The sequence below is a fragment of the Vipera berus genome (assembly GCF_964194415.1).
Source record: "Vipera berus genome assembly, chromosome: 2".
NCBI lineage: Eukaryota > Metazoa > Chordata > Lepidosauria > Squamata > Viperidae > Vipera > Vipera berus.
Genome location: NC_138203.1, coordinates 138229645 through 138240193, shown reverse-complemented (window position 1 = coordinate 138240193; position 10549 = coordinate 138229645).

Genomic DNA, 10549 nt, shown 5'->3' with positions numbered 1-10549 from the left:
GAGCTGAACTGGTGGCAGCACCGCACAAGCCTGAGTGAGAGATGGCTGGAGCTGCAGGCCTGTCAGGGCTCAGCAGAAGAGCCAGGATCAGTGCTTCTTCAGGGCTGTCAGGGCTGTTGTAAGTCGAGGACTACCTGTACTTCATCACTTTTTTCCTTTTTGGGGGGGTCATCAAGTTTTTGACACCTTGCTAAGCAACTGGTGGTACTCGGATGTTGCCATATCCTAAAAGTGGTACAATGGGTGAAAAGGTTGAAAAGCCCTGGTCTAGAATTCAGGGGTAGGCAACCTTGGCTCTTTTATGACTCCTGGACTTCAACCCCCAGAATTCCTGAGCCAGCATGGCTCAGCTTGGAAACCTCTCCCATTTCCCTCAGCATGGCTGGCTCAGGAATTCTGGGAGTTGAAGTCCACGAGTCATAAAAGAGCCAAGGTTGCCTACCCCTGGTCTAGATTCTAAAATCTTGCATTGTTAGTGGCAGTGGTGTAAATGCAATGTACGATGATGATTCCAGAATTTTCTTTTGTATTCCCCACGGTTTCCCTTCCAATCCTTGGTGTCTTTGTACTGGCGCATGGTGTTTAAAAGAGTAACTGATAGTGACCTTGCCAAAACATTCCCATCCCTGATAAAGAATGAAGATGTAAATTGGACCGTGTGGTATAAAATGGACTTTGGAGCAGGTAGGCTCTTTTCCCACCTGACCAAGTTGTCTTGTCTTGGAGGCTGTTTCCCAGAATGTGGACTCTGCTTTTGGAGCCCCTCCCCAAGAGGTCTACCTGTTGGGTTTGAGATGATCCATGGGCCCTTTGCAGAAGCCTCATGCCAAGTCTAAGAGCTGGGCCTTTACTTTCCCTTAGGGCAAGTGCAGGCAATCTTAGCTCTTTTATGACTCGTGGACTTCAACTCCCAGAATTCCTGAGCCAGCATGGCTCAGCTTGGAAACCTCTCCCATTCCCCTCAGCATGGCTGGCTCAGGAATTCTGGGAGTTGAAGTCCACAAGTCATAAAAGAGCCAAGGTTGCCTACTCCTGCCTTAGGATAAAGCACAGCACGCCACATTATTTTCTTTAGCTCCAAAACCAGTGGTGCCAAGAGTACAGGTAGTCCTTGAGTTTAGTGACCATTCAAAGTTACAACGGCTCTGAAAAAAATGACATATGACTGGTTTTCACACAGCCGTTGCAGCATGCCCAGGGTCATGAGATCAAAATTGAGACTCTTGACAGCCGTCTCATATTTGTGATGGTTGCAGTGTCCTGAGGTCATGTCATCCCCTTCTGTGACCTTCTGACAAGCAAGTCAGTGGGAAAGCCAGATTCACTTAACATTTGCATTACTAACTTAACAACTGCAGTGATTACTAACTTAACAACCGCAGTCATAAAACGAGGCAAAACTCACTTGTCTCACTTAGCAACAAAAATTTTGGGTTCAGTTGTGATCATAAGTCAAGGACTGTATTTCTAAGTGACTAAATGATCACTGCCTGGGCACATAATTTGGGTCATCTCAGTTGTGGAATGGTTATTTTCTCCAGATGCATCGAACTACCTTGCCATTAAAACCTCTGAATTAAACTGAAGAATGTGCAGAGAGAGAAACTCTTTACAGAATCCTTTCTATTTGGTGATACCCAGATTGGTCTAGGCTAGGCGGATGTCTTGAATATGGGAAAGTAGTTAAAGCACAAACTAAAGAGTTTTAAGAAGCTGCTTAAAACTGGCAAAGCTACAGTTAGATTTATACTAGGGAGGGGCCACTCCACAAATGCACCAACACAAAGAAGTTGCCTCTACCAACTGCAAATAGTGGACTTGATTGTGAGACTATCAGAGTGCTGTGCTTAAAAACTTTGGCTTTTTGCAAGTGGCAGAAAATTCTAGAAAAGGGGGTGGGGGTGAGGGGAATCCTAGAAAATTACAAAGTGATCTTCACTATCTTGGACCGCATTTTGCCAGGAGAAATCTAGAATTTACCACAAAAGTCCATTCATTCATTCATGTATGCAGATTTATGTCCGTTTTGTCAGGCTCACTCTAATATACACAGTTACAACCATAATTGTGAATACAATTTACTGTAAATACAACTTAGAATGAAACAAAGACACACTCAAGATACTGTTCCCGGTGCATTATTTGTTTGAAGACCTGAAAACAACGAATTTGCTCCTCAGTATGTTGCGGGGCACTTTGTGAAATGCTTTGCTTAAATCAGGATATATTGCATCCCCAGCATTCCCACAATCTATTAAGAAGGGTAATCAGTTAAGAAAAATGATTTGATTTAACAAAATCTGTTCCAGCCAAACCTAGGCTGTTGTCAGATACCGCATTATTTTTAGAGTGCGCACAGTGCAACCTTTCAATTATCCATTGTAGAAGCTTCCTAGCTTTCAGGGTCTCGTCTGACAGGTCTGTAGCTTATTTGAATTTATTTTTTTTCATACTTTTGGAGGATAAAGAAGACTTTTACTGTTCTAGCACCTCTAATTCTTTAGAATTTCCTTTTGGAAAAGGTGTTTCACAAGGCCATAAGCTAGTTCCTTCAGCAGCCAAAGAATTAATCTGCTCCTGAAAATTTAAAATGATTCACAGTGAGGAGGTGTTTCCTGACCATGTCTGCTTCAGTCTCAAGCTTCAGACTTTGTTCTGCTCTTCCTGATGAAACACCCAAGTTTTGCTACTATAAGACTTAACCAACATAGGAATTGCAAGCTCTGTCTATTTTTCACTACATGCTCATACTTTATCTTTTCCACTGGACAGACATCATACTGATTTTCTGTCTTGTGATTTTACTTTAAATGTATCTAAATGTATTTATTATTCTTGATTTCTTTCAATAAATACAGACCATTCTGATTTTTCATTTCCCTGACAATCTGTATGTAGCATGTATACACATATACACACCTGTCTATACCATAGCTAGGTATAGGTAGCTTATAGTCTATATAGGTATATATGTAGCTCCAGCCTACCTGTATAGATTCTTCCTTTGTGTCCTGGTTCTTTTTCTACTTTCCGTATTTGTCCTTTTCGTTTTTAGACATTCATTTAGCTTTTAGTGTAACCACAAGCTTCTTTTCCTACCTTGTTTTCCTTCTGCGCCGGTATCAATTGCAATTGTGCCCTTCGTATTTTCTCTTTTAGAATTTCCATCCTGGGCCTTTGTCAAATTTTTGGTCATGGAAGCCTACTGAGACCCATTTTTGAGACCCTTTTGGAAGTTTTATGTTTGCCTATATTCTTTTTAGGGACGCGGTGGCTCAGTGGGTTAGGACTCTGAGCTTGTCAATCAGAAGGTCGGCAGTTTGGCAGGTCGAACCCCGAGTGCCGCGTAACAGAGTGAGCGCCTGTTACTCGTCCCAGCTTCTGCCAACCTAGCAGTTCAAAAGCACGTAAAAAAAATGCAAGTAGAAAAATAGGGACCACTACGGTGGGAAGGTAACGGCGCTCCGTGAGCCTTTGGCGTCTAGTCATGCCGGCCACAGGACCACGGAGACGTCCTCGGACAAGCGCCGGCTCTTCGGCTTTGAAACGGAGATGAGCACCGGCCCCTAGAGTCGGAAACGTCTAGCAGGCATGTGTGGGGGAACCTTTACCTTTTACATATTCTTTTTTAGTTTCCTTAAATAAAAAAACCCAACATTACATAGTCACTTTCCTCCAGTGTCCCTGCTACTTCCACTTCCCCAGCTAAACCTTTCAAATTGATTTATGGCACAGCTGACTGATTAATCAATCCTCTTGTGCCTTCCCTCACTTTTGAAGGTAAAAGTTGTTAGCAAGATAAGTAAGGGATTTCCTGGAAGAACCAAGCCCAGGAGAGTTTATCCTCCAACAAATACAGGTAGTCCTTGACTTACAACAGCTCATTTAGAGGCCATTCAAAGTTATGAGAGCATTGGGGGGAAAAAGGACATGACCATTTTTCACCCTTACGAACACTGCAGCATCCCCATGGCCAGGTGATCAAAATTCACCCAGTTGGCAGCTGACTTGCATGATGACTGCAGTGTCCCTGATTCATGTGATCACCTTTTGTAACCTCCTTCACAAGCCAAGTCAGTGGGGACGCCAGATGCACCTAACAATTGTGCTTCCAACTTAACAATTGCAGTGATTCACTTAACAGCTGTGGCAAGAAAGGTCATAAAATGGGCCAAGACTCACTGAGCAATAAAAATTTTGAGCTCAGCTGTGGTTGTAAGTCAAGGACTAGCTGCATGTGATAATTTAAATCTATGCTTCTTTGAATGAACCGCGGTTTGCATTTAGAAAATACCAACTATAATACATCTTGTTTGGGAAGGCAACAGTAGATATCAAGGACACGGCTGTTTCATTGTTCCTCTACTTAACCCGGAAGCTTTTTTACGATTTTGCTAAATTTATTCATTTCAATTTCTGAGCTGTGACATATATCACAACTCTTTCTTCCTCCCTATTGCTTCTGGTCCTTCATAATACTGTATTTCCATTATGGGAGTCATCTCACCAAGTCTCCATTATGCCTATTATATTGCATTTGCCTTCTTTACTAAGAGCTGGAGCTCAGCTTGTTAGTTTCCCATATTCTGCCCATTAGCATATAGACAAGCTTCGTAACTTCTGTCTCACTTGGCATGAGCCATCAGGTCTTGGAAAATAATGGAAGATTTGCCAATTCATTTAGGAATTTAAGGCTTTCTAGTAAGAAAAAAAGGGATGCGGTGGCTCTGGGTTAGGACGCTGAGCTTGTCAATCAGAAGGTCAGCAGTTTGGCAGGTCAAATCCCAGGTGCCGCGTAACAGAGTGAGCGTCTGTTACTCGTCCCAGCTTCTGCCAACCTAGCAGTTCGAAAGCACGTAAAAATGCAAGTAGAAAAATAGGGACCACTACGGTGGGAAGGTAACAGCGTTCCGTGCGCCTTTGGTGTCTAGTCATGCTGGCCACATGACCACGGAGACGTCCTCGGACAAGTGCTGGCTCTTCGGCTTTGAAACGGAGATGAGCACCGGCCCCTAGAGTTGGAAACGACTAGCACGCATGTGTGGGGGAACCTTTACCTTTACCTTTAGTAAGAAAAAAAAGCAAATAGACATCAAAAGAAAATATTTCCCCCATAGCTACAATATGGACGAATAATATTGGATATAGGAAAGCAAGTTTTGAATTTTTCAGTATAAGGAACCCAAGGATTTGTAGATTTCTGTAGAACAGAAATCTCTGTCATTCTTTAAACAGGCATGGATTGTCTGCTTAATTATGGGATAATTAATACAGTATGAGACAAGACCCAAGCTAATATTAGATTTCTCTAAACCGGACTTCCTAGATTAAACTACAGCCTCAAGTGATTGAAGGTAATGTAGACTAGTTTGCAGCACAATCCTGTTATTTGGGGGACTGTAGTCCAATTGGGTGGGCACAGATTGAGAAAGGCTAGTTTAGCATATTGAACCAGGACTAGGGACACCCATTTTTAAATCATTACTTAGACATGATCTTTCCTGGCTATGAGCCACTCTTTACTGTTGTAATAGTAGCAGCTTTATTGATCGGTTCATTGGCCCTTCTTCAGGATTGTTATGAAGCAAGAATCGTATCTACTGCTATGTAAGAAAGGCAAGTTATAATGTAGGAAATACCAGTAAATTGGGATGGGAGATGTTCAGAAGCCTAATTAACTAATCCCCCTGTTGCCATCTCCAAAGTAAGTCTCCCAAACACTCCTGAAATCTAATGGAGATCTCTTTTGGAAATGCTACTTGTGTGTTAAGTTGCATATTCCCTTTGCGAAGATATCCATGGTTTCTATCCATTCTAGTAACAACAACAACAAAAAAACAACAAAAACAACAACCAAAATACCTTTTGAATAAATTATCGGGCTAAATGTAACTGATTACTGCTTGTTCTATCCCAGGAATTACACACACACACACATGGAATTATCTTCAATGTGAACAAAAGGAAGGACATTCAGTTCTGTCCCCACAGACATACACCTTTAAATTATTTTGGATCTTTTCTTTCCTATCTTAAATGGAAAATATAAAAGTTGGAAGAGGAAAATGTGTTGGGTATGTTTACTGCCTCGAGTTATTTGTAAAAAATAATAAAGGTGGGATATAAATAAACAAATAAGCTAAGCCTAACAGAGTATTTGTCACTATATTGGCCAAACATCCTTTGAAATCCCAAGAGTTGTAATATGAGAAAAAACAACGATATTTGCATGACCTAATCCAGCTAATCCAGCATGACCTAATACAGCTATATTTTGCCTAGCATGCTTTGTGAAGCCACCCCATGTGATTAGATTTGGAGTCAGGGTGTATTTGAAATCCTAAGTAATAGCCCAATTAATAATTGAATAAAATATGCTATTCGTTAAATTCATTCAATAAATAGGTTGCTTAGCTCATCAATGGTAATGCCATCAATGGCTGCTAACATTGGATGTTTTTGCATTGACGACAGATGGAAATGTAGCCATCTTTTCCCTTTTGCTTTTAGAATTAGATGATGCTGGGAGCCGGGGGATGTGAATGAGAGTCCAGCAGGACATAACAACACTAAACGTAGTGTAAGAATCAAGGTTATTGAGCTGAGAGCTGATAAAGAATTGGCGGGCTGGAGAGCTGGAGAGAAAGCCCGCGCTTCAAGCTAATTGGGGAATGTGATTTATGACTGTTAATTGGAGAAGGGAATTGTGCTTTGATACTACGTGCCCAGAGGAGGAGAATTCAATTTTTGGCTTCGATTACATAGAGCCGATATTATGCTACTCGAATAAAAGATCCTTTTAGGTAAACAATGCCTCGAAGTTCTTTTGAAGAGTTTCATCTGTTGGAACCATGACAACCAACTTGTAAAAGAGTCCAACTGAATGGAAGGGCAATCTACTAAAGTGATAACATAAAACTGAGGCTCCACTATCACCTTGCCTTCAAGGCCTGAGAGAACAACCAGGGCTTCAGTAACTTCGTGGATGACATAAGGATGGCTGCCACACAAATCTCTTGGTGCAGATCATTCCGGAGGGCAACAACTGCAACTGAGTAGATGAATTTCCTCAGCCCTATAACACGGCATCCTTTAATTGATGGAACCTGGAATTCACTTACCTGCTAGGCTGAACTGGATGGGCAGAGAAGACTGGAGATAACTGGATCTTCAGATAAATTTTGCCTCCACATACTAGAATGACCCTGATCCGGGTTATAAGACCTAGTTATATGTCCAGCCTGTGTGAAAGGGCCCCTCTCCTGTCTATGCTAGTGATTGCAAACTGAGTTGTTTTGATTTTGTTTTTGATATTGCTCATCACTCAGAAACATCTATGGGAAGGTATGCAGATTGCTTAAATAAATAAATAATAAGCAGGACTCATGCCACAAAGGGCTTCAAATGTGATAACCAGCACCTTGACTTGCACCCAGAAACCAGTTGGTAATCAGTCAGAGCTCTGAAGCCATGGAGTCATGCATGCATAATGCACCACACTACCTGTGGTGGCTGCATTCTGGACCAGTTGTAGCTTCCCGATTGTCAGACCTGCCTCAGTTTGCTCTCTCAGGAAAGTAAAGTAAAGGAGTCAAGTCAGGCGGAATCTGGTGTTCCCACACAAAATACAAAGCTATTCTTTCCAACTCCCAATCCCTCCCCCCCATGACCAGTGCCTCGGCCAGCCATTGTGATGCTGGTATGAAGTTTTGAGAAACTCTGAGGTATGAAACTGGTAACATACCATTCTCAAGGCAAACAGCCTTGAAGATCTTGGTACAAGCTGATTTGGTGGTCTGGTCTTCTTCCATTGTCACTTACCCCTCCCCATTGAATCACAGGTGTAGATTATCCCAAATGCCTCGCCCCTCCTCACTTCCTGCCTCACTTTGATGGTAGGAACCCAGCAAGATGCCAGGCCTACAATGGAGATCCTGACACAGATAGTCCTCAAGGGCACTTGAAGATTATCTGTGTCAGAATCTCCACTAAGACACATTACAGTAATTCAGTTGTGTGAGGTGATTAGAGTGACCGTTTGATAAGCTTCCCAATTCAGGAAAAGATACAACTGTTGCAGGAGCTGAGACTTCAAGAGGACCTCCAAATTATTCGCAAACCTTGAATGCAAAGTGCAACCCAGTATTGGAATACTTCTGATTCTGGAAGGTCCAGGTAGGCATAGTCTTTTGGTCTTGTCAGGACTAAGCCTGAGTCTATTCCTCCCAAAACCAACAACAGGAAAAAAAATACAATAACGATAACAATAACACAATGGCACCCAAACCCGCTCTAACATAAACAGTACAAAATCACATGCCAAGGGAACATCCAGGTCTCCAAACATTTACAAAATGCTAACAAGGCCAAGGCCAAATGAATCTCGGGGTAGGTTGTTCCAGAGGGTAGACAGTGTTACAGAAAAGGGACAGTTACTTGTTGGATTTAGGCAGGGAGGCAGAACCAACTGGAGAAAGATGGTTCCACAAATAACCCAGCCCCATGCTATGAAAGTTTAATAAGTGGCAACCATCCGGTTGAATTGCATCTGGAAGCCTGTGACCCAGTGGGAGAAGAGGTCCTTAAGTGGTCTTGGGACAGACCTCTCACCTCCTAATAACGCAGACTGGAATTAGCCCTAGAAAAAGGAGAACAACTATTGTAGCGTCATGGGCCCCACTCCCAACCTCTGAGCCAGTCTAGAAGGATATCATAACTGATGGTAGTGAAATTTGTTGAGAGGTCTAGAAGAGCCACTCCTATCCTGCTCTGGCCAGAGGACATCCACAACCATGGTCAATATTGTCACATACGTAGCTCTGATACAGGACAGAAATGGGTCCAGATAACCTACATACTTCCTTCAAGGCTCTTTGCATCTTCTCAACATCTTCTTATCCAGCAAGGGCTTCTTGAGAAGAGGGTGGACCACTGCCTCCTTAAGCCTTAATGAGATCATCCTCTCTCATACAGGTGGAATTCACCACCACTTGGATTCAGCCCCACATCCTGTGAGAAACCTTAGCTCTACAGACAGCTGAGTTCATTGTCCTGAGAACCTTGTCCACTCAGGACTGGCACAGTCTAACTCATCCCAAAAATACACAGCCAGATGTCCTTCTGCTAAATCCACAAGACTTGACACACCATCAGAATAGAATTCGTCATGAATGTGAGTGATTTGTTTCCCAATGACGCCTAGAATATTCCTCACCATACACATTGTTTGATTATAGAACATATGATGTGCTCCTCATCAAAATACGCCACTGTGGAACGGATGGCATAGCAATTAAGCAGATGCAGAGCTGCTTTGAAAAGGATACCCAAGGAGTGGGCTTCAATGGTTCCTCATCAAATTGAGCCAAAGCATTATGTAAGCTGCCACAAGAATCAGGTCTGGGCCCCCTACATTTCCATATTTTTTTCTAAACAATATACAGTGGATGAAGAGGTAGAGGTAATACCTATCAGATTTGGAGATGGCATAAATATTTTAGGACACTGAACTAAACTGCAAATTGATCTCAGTAGATTAGAAAAATGGGCTGAAGATTAAAAATGAAATTTAATATAAACAAATGCAGAATTCTTAGGTAGGGAACAAAATATCAAATGCACATGTACAGGATGACCTGGCAATATTATTTGTAAGAAGATATTGGAAGTTGACTTGAAACTGGGTATGAGCCAGGAGAGGGATAGGGCTGCAAAAATTGTAGACTGAAATTGTAGACTGTATCATCAGAAACATAATTTCCAAACCCCAAGACATAAGTATTCTGCCTTGATGAGACACCTGCCCCCCCCTCCTTGCATACTTCAGCAAGTTCTGAGCAATGTATTTTTAAAAGATTCAGAAAAATTGGAGCAGGTGCTAAGAAGAGCAATGGGATGATCAGGAAAGCTAAATCCTATTCGTCATTGGATGTGTTCAAAGGCAAGACAGCCATCTAGTTCAGCTGCTCTGATTGGGACACCTGCATTGAGTAGGATTGGAATCAATGGCCCATGTGAACTCTACGTCTCCATGAAGCATGAACACTTTGAACATGTGCCATGAGTTGTTATTCACTTTCACTTAGGAGCTGTGAAAGCTTTCCCACTGGAAGTTTAACAAAGAAAGAAGATGTGTGTGTGTGTGTGTGTGTGTGTGTGTGTGTGTGTGTGTGTGTGTGTGAGAGAGAGAGAGAGAGAGAGAGAGAGAGAGAATGATTATAGATGATAGATACATAGATGAGAGACAGAGATAGATGAGAGATGTGTGTGTGTGTGTGTGTGTGTGTGTGTGTGTGTGAGAGAGAGAGAGAGAGAGAGAGAGAGAGAATCTGAGAATCTTTTTTTTCCTTAAGGAATTATCATAGGAATTATTTTGATGGATTAGACTACAAATCAGTTGAGATCTATTACTGTTGCAAAATGTTTGTGCAAAGTTCATAAGTATGATGTGAAGGAACAGACTTTTGTTTGTTGTTCCCAATATTGTTTACTCAAAGGTATATGCTGTGGCTAATAACCAGCTATGGCTAGCTGGCTAGCAACATCAAAT